We start from the raw sequence: 7109 nt of genomic DNA on the forward strand, positions 1-7109 counted from the left end.
GGGTTACATGTAATATATATTTGATACAGTCACATTAAAAACAAAAACAAAAAACACAAAAAATAAAAACAAACAAAAGGGGCTTCCCTGGTGGCGCAGTGGTTGAGAGTCCGCCTGCTAATGCAGGGGACGCGGGTTCGTGTCCCGGTCCGGGGGGATCCCACGTGCCGCGGAGCGGCTGGGCCCGTGGGCCATGGCCGCTGAGCCTGCGCGTCCTGAGCCTGTGCTCCGCAACGGGAGAGGCCACAGCAGTGAGAGGCCCGCATACCACAAAAAAAAAAAAAAAAAAAAAAAAAAAAAAAAAAAAAAAAAACCCAGATAAACCACAGTTACATGCACCAACGTCAAAAGGTAACACTGAGTGACAGAAGAGTGCTCCATCCTTCCATAGGTGTTGATGCCAAGGGCACTCCTTAATTTAAAACATCTGTTCACTAAACTCTGGATACCTACTGGGTATAATCCCTTTCCTCCCGTATTAGGCCCACTGAGCAGCTCAGTGGCAGCTCGCCTCTGCTGGTAGCTCCGATGGTAGGAAAAGCTTTTACAGATCTCCATTCGGTCATTTAGTCACTCAACAAACATCCACTGAGTATCTAGCATGGGTCACACACTCTGGAATGGTCAGTGGGATCAGGATCCCCATTTTACAGAGGGGAGTCTGGAGGCCCAATGAGGTGAGGCCACCTTCCCGGGATCAGGATTGAGCCAGGCTCTGTGCAGTCATGTTATCTCTGTACCTCAGTCAGAGGGCAGGTGTCAGGGGGGTTCCTCTACAGGAGTCTCTCCCACTTCTGCACCCCAGGCTAGTCTTTTTTTTTTTTTTTTTTTTTTTTTTTTTTTTTTGCGTTACATGGGCCTCTCACTGTTGTGGCCTCTCCCGTTGCGGAGCACAGGCTCCGGACGCACAGGCTCAACAGCCATGGCTCACGGGCCCAGCCGCTCCGCGGCATGTGGGATCCTCCCAGACCGGGGCACGAACCCGTGTCCCCTGCATCGGCAGGCGGACTCTCAACCACTGCGCCACCAGGGAAGCCCCCAGGCTAGTCTTTTATTCATCGGTTACTTTGTTCTCCAGAGATCCCATGAGCACCTACTCAGTGCCTGGCCCTGTGCTGGGTGAATGGGAGACCACAGACTGGTGGGAGATGGACAGACATCTAGAGAAAGCATGATGTGAGACCAGATCCTGGGATACCTGCTCCAGCTCAGTTTCCATACATTTGATTATTCCTTTTGTATGTATTTTTTGAGCACTTACTGTGTACCAGACACTTAAAGAGACACAGACAGTTCCCCTTTATCCCTGAGGGGACCGTGACATACAACACCGGTCCCCGCAGTGGTCACCTGAGAGGATTCTCATGATTGTCAAACGGACAGACACACACGAGACTGTTCTCCAGTTTATCATCACACACACACACACACACACACAGCTCTCTGATGGCAGTGAGGATGGCAGGAGCCTCAAAATGAAAGAGGCCGATGACAGCACTTAACCATCAGACGCTGGGTGGAAGCAATCATCCTAGTGTGTGGTGAGGTCCGGGGAGCCGCGGGGGGCTCCTAGCTCAAAGGACAGATGGAGATAATGAATAGCACCCCAAGGGGCAGAAGACATTGAGCTGCCCACAAGGGTCCCACTCAGAAAAGAAAATGAAGGATAATCAAGCGACTGAAGTCAGTTATCCCAATAAATCATGACAATCCGTTGGCCATTTTGTGGACCCAGAACTCACTACCTGAGGAAGAAGAGGTCAGGTGTCCAGGATGAAGGACTAGCCACCCCAGGGCAGATGTGATCAGTAACTATTCCCTTAGTCTTTGCCCAAGATGACCTACAGCCACTTAGACCACCTGGACACCCTGAAGAATAGCACCAGTGATGCCATGCTAATTGCACCGGAAGCACCAGAAGGGCCAGTTCACTTTCTAGTCCTTTCCTCCCACACCTAGGGAACAGAGCCTCAAGACAGAAAGATAAATGCTCAGCCAGGTGACAAAATGTTGCTTACGAGGCTTCCCTAAATCAGCACAGTCAGAGCAATACTTGACTGTACTGGGTGGTGAAAATCTACCACCACGGGTACCAGGGGAATAAAGCAGACTTGCCAGGGTCCCTCAGGGCAGACAGATCCAAGTTAACTTAACCATCCCTGTAGGTCTCAGCTTATGAAAACCCCCAGACCCTGGCCCAGAGATCCACCCCACCATTTCAGACCAACAGCCATGAAAAGATACAAGAGGCAGAAAAACACCATGAAATGAGTTTCAGGACGTGGCACGAGGTGGGTTCATGTTTCAATGTTAGATAATCCAGCACGACATGGAGAAAATAGGTGGAGGGGGCTTATCATCTTCAACCTCTTTGTGTGGAGCAGCCTAAGATGTCCCACACCACCCTCCATGGGACCCCTGGGGACCCTCCTCAATCTCATGTTGATTGTATAGACAGCCATGTCCAAAGCTGGCTTTACTTTGTGTTTCTATGAACTTCTGTCAAACGCTAATTGTCAACAGCCAGAAGAAAATAATAGTTTCCTTTGGAAAACTATTGCTCAATCAGCCATGGGGACAGCAGAGTTACAACATGTACTGATGGTTGAAATGATTCTTCAGAGAAGCAGCATGTCATGTTCCAAGGACGGTGGGCTTCAGAGTCAGGAGGACCTGGATTTGAGCCCTGACTCTACCCCTTGCTAGCTGTGTGGACCTGCACGATATACTTAATCTATGGAAGCCCCTACTTCTCTCCTTCCAGGTGAGATTGGCCGAGACCTGGGGCCCTTTACCAGAGTGTTTGCACCCGGACAAACGTCTTTTGGAGCAACAGAATACAGAGGAACTATAAGGGACTAACGTTAACTCCACGCATGCACAGTTGGCGTAATTAGGCACAATAAGATACAGAAAGGCCGCAAACCAACTGCTATTTCTAAGGTGCCGGGAGCAAAAGCTGGCACTGTGCATGAGCCCTGCACACGGCACGGCACCACGAGCGGGTGGGCAGTCCGCCTAAGCTACGTCTCCTCCCCACTGGTCTGCCCCTACCCTCACCTCATTTAAGGAACCAGCCCGCCCTCCTCGGGGAGCAAGCAAGGGCACCTGTTTCTTATTCCCTCTCCCTTGTGCTGCAGCATGAGCTCCAATAAAGCCTTGCCTGAATCTCTCATCTGGCCTCTTACCAGCTCCTATTGATTAAAGAGTCCAAGGAGCCGAGTGGGTAACGCAGGCAGTGGACAGGGCACTCTTTTAGAGCATCCTGTTTGCTGTTTAAGACTGTGCCCTCTGGGGTCAGAACTACGTGGGTTCAATTCCTGGCTCTCCACTGCTTTGGGTAAGTCGGTTCATTCTTCTGTGCCGCCGTTTCCCCATCTGCGACATGGGAATGGGGAAAACCCTATCTCCTAGGGTTGTCGAGAATGGGACATGAGTTCATTAAAGACCTCAGACTGGTGTCCTGGTGAGCGACAGCGGCTGCATCTTCCTTACACCGAGAGACACTGGCATTCGGTCGAGCTATTTCCTTCCCGGGACCAGCCGGGACATGGAGCCGGGCGTTCCTCCTCACCCAGCTGCTGTGGCCTCCGGGTTATCTGCGTGGAGCAGGGCCGGGAGTATGGCTGTGCCGCTGGCCAGGGCCGGGGTGGGGGTGGGGGGCGGGGGAGAAGGCGCTGGCGTCGGGAGCTGTCCCCGCCCCGGTTCCGCACCACCAAATACGTCCATGCGCTCCGACTGCCTGGTCAGCGGCCACGCCGGGCTGCCTCCTCCTGTCCAGACCTGGAGCTCAGCGGCTAATTTTAGAAATGACTTGTTCACTCAGCTGCTGCTATCACACTGGCGTGGGGGAGGACGGGGAGGTGCAGGCGGGGAAGGGGATATGAGTGCCGGCGTCGGGCGGGGAGCTGCTGCCATTTCTCCTCTGTCCCTGCTCTCCTGGCCTGGTGGGTCTCTGCGCTGGGACCTGGGGAGACCCCTCGGACGGGAGTGGATCCTGTGACCTCAGGCCCGGCTGGAGAAGGTACCGTCAGGCTGGGTTTGACGGTGCGCGCCTTGTGAGCGGATAGGAATAATTTTCCAGAATGTGCTGTGGGGGCTGCGGTGGCCTCTGGTCTTGCCATCTGTTTCAGGCCTTTCGGCCTCTGAGCCGTCTTCCCTTTGGCTGGTTGCCGGCTTAGAAAACAAGAGTGTTTCATGGAAGGGTTTTATGACCAAACGCTGGGGTGAGGGGATACTTTTAAAGATCACCCTGGTCAGGCCCCAGCTGTTTGCTAATTATTAAATATATGTAGAGTCATGAGATAACCTTCACTTTGGAATCTCAGCCGCCAGACGGCAGGGGTTCGTATTTTCCCTCAGCTACCAGTGGTTTCTGCTTAACTGAGTGTCAGTTGATGGTCAGGAAGCCAAACGCTTCCCCTTTCACGTTTCCAGCACTGTTTGGTCTAAGCCTTGATTGTAATGTTTTGTTATTCCATTTATTCCAAATAAGCATGGGGGGCGGGGAAGGGGGATGGTGGACGGAGGTTTGAGTTTCATGTGGCCCTGACTTGATCCTCTGTCCGAGAGGAGGTGTTTTCTGTGGCTCGCCCGTTGTGGGCATTTCTTTGAATGGAGAAGTGGCACAGGCCTCGGTGGGTGGTGTGGGCAGTGGGCACGGTGGGGAGGGGCTGTGTCTTCACATGGGGCTCCCTCCCTGGAGTTAGGCCTCAAGGCCACAGCCTTGGTGAGGCTTCTCCGTAGAGGTGGCCGGGAGGGGAAAGTCCAGTCGGTTCCAGTCTGGCCTCGACCCACCGGGCCGGGAGAACTGGGCTGCCACTTTCACTCTGAGGCCGGCCGAGCAGATGCCTGGCCCGCTCAGTGCACCAGCTCAGGGGGGCCGAGGGGCCCACTGGGGCTTCCTGTGTCTGACAGGACCGTGGTTCCCTCAGGGTTGTCTTTGCTACTGACTCAGGCTCTCCTGTATCTGGGTGATACGTCCAGGGTGGGCTGTGTAGTTTAGGCTGTGGATGAGTTCTAGAAAATAATGACAGAGAGAGGGAGACAGAGGAGGAGGAGAAGGAGGGTCTCCTGACTTTGGAGGGGCTGCATGTCACCAGTGCAGATGTCTGGTGGCACCTGCACATAGGCCCGGTCACCTTGAATAGCCAAGTTTGGGCTCTGCTGACTCTGCGACCTCGGAGCAGTCCCTTCCGGGATCTGAGCTTTAGTTTCGCCTTCTAAACCCTGAGGGCCTTGGCGAGACCATCCTGGAGATGGCAACCAGGATTCAACATCCAGGGCAGCGTTTCTCCAAGGATGGGTCGTTGATTACCTCCACCGGCCTCACGGGGGTGGGGCGGGGAGAGAGGGGTGTTAAACATGCAGAGTCCCGGGACCATCTCAGAACTCCTGAACGGTCCTGGGGGGAAGGGGCCCGGAAATTCACAGGTTTCAAACCTGATGGGCGCGTCTGGTGCCCACCAAAGCTGGAGAAACGCCTTTCCTCTGTGGGAGCTGACAAAACCCCAGGGGGCTGCTACTTAGCACCCACCTTGTCAAAACTCATGGTATCACAGACGTGGAACACACACACTGTCCTCTGTTAGGGTCTGATTATTGCAAAATTTCATAAGGCCCGTGTTCAGCCAGGAGCAAGACCAAGCGCTTCTGGGGGCTTTGTGAGATGAGATGAGAAGGCCCCAACGCCGGAGAGAACCTCCCAGCACGGCCAAAAGGATGGGAACTCTGGCTAGGTTCCTTCTAGGCCTTGATGCCACAGCCCTTCAGCGGCTCCTGGTTTACGTAGGGGATACAAACGACTGCCTGAATGGGCTGGTTTAAGCAGGTGGTTAGTCGCTGTATGGCGACTGTGGTATATGGCATATCCTTGAATGTTTTTAACTAATAACTTTTTATTTTTTAGAGCAGTTGTAGATTCACAGCAAAATTGAGGGGAAGGTACAGAGATTCCCATACACCCCCGTCCCCACGTTCACAGCCTCCCCCGTGGTAACATTCCCCACCAGCGTGGGATGTTTATTACAACTGATGAACCTTTACTGACACGTAATTATCACCAAATCCATAGTGTCTGTGATGGTTCACTCTTAGTGGTGTATATTTTATGGATTTGGAAAATGCATAATGATATGTATCCATCATTATGGTATCCTATAGAGTAGTTTCACTGCTCTAAAAATCCTCTGTGCTCTGCCTGTTCATCCCCCTCTCCCCCCAACCCCCGGCAATCACTGATCATTTTACTGTCTCCACAGTATTGCCTTTTCCAGAATGCTATATAGTTGGAGTCTACAGTACATACTCTTTTTTTTTTTTTTTTTTTTTTTTTGCGGTACGCGGGCCTCTCACTGCTGTGGCCTCTCCCGTTGAGGAGCACAGGCTCCGGATGCGCAGGCTCAGCGGCCCTGGCTCACGGGCCCAGCCGCTCCGCGGCACGTGGGATCTTCCCAGACCGGGGCACAAACTTGTGTCCCCTGCATCGGCAAGCGGACTCTCAACCACTGCGCCACCAGGGAAGCCCATACAGTACATACTCTTTACAGATGGGTCATTTCATTTAGTAACATGCATTTAAGTTTCCTCCATGTCTTTTCACAGTATCCTTAATATTTAAGCTATGTGAAATTGAATTATTTGAAAAATGGAGAAAGTTGGCAAGTGGAGGGCCCCCCGGGTGCTGTCAAATCCAGCCTCACCTGTTCACAGATCGGGCAGCTGAGGCACAGAGAGGGTTAGTGACTTGCCCAAGGACACACAGCTTTGCAGTGATGGCATTGGGCTTAGAACAGCCCCTGCCTTCAAGTTTGGCATTCAGGAAACAGCCTGCGGCTCCCCATTTTAGGAATAATAACCCTATTACCCCCACCCCCAAAACCTTCTCCACCCTCATCCTCCAAGCCTCAAACAAAAGGATTAAATCTCAGCTCTAGTTTCAACAAAAATGAACTTTATTACCTTTGCGCTCTCTCGCGCACGCTCTCGCTCGCGCGCGCTCTCGCTCGCTCGCGCGCTCTCTCTCTCTCGCACACACACACACACACACACACACACACGTGTACACCATTCATTCTGAAGGACCCAGAGCCAACATCAGCTTCACCTGA

Source organism: Mesoplodon bidens (genome assembly GCF_964165515.1).
Source record: "Mesoplodon bidens genome assembly, chromosome: 13".
NCBI classification, from domain to species: domain Eukaryota; kingdom Metazoa; phylum Chordata; class Mammalia; order Artiodactyla; family Ziphiidae; genus Mesoplodon; species Mesoplodon bidens.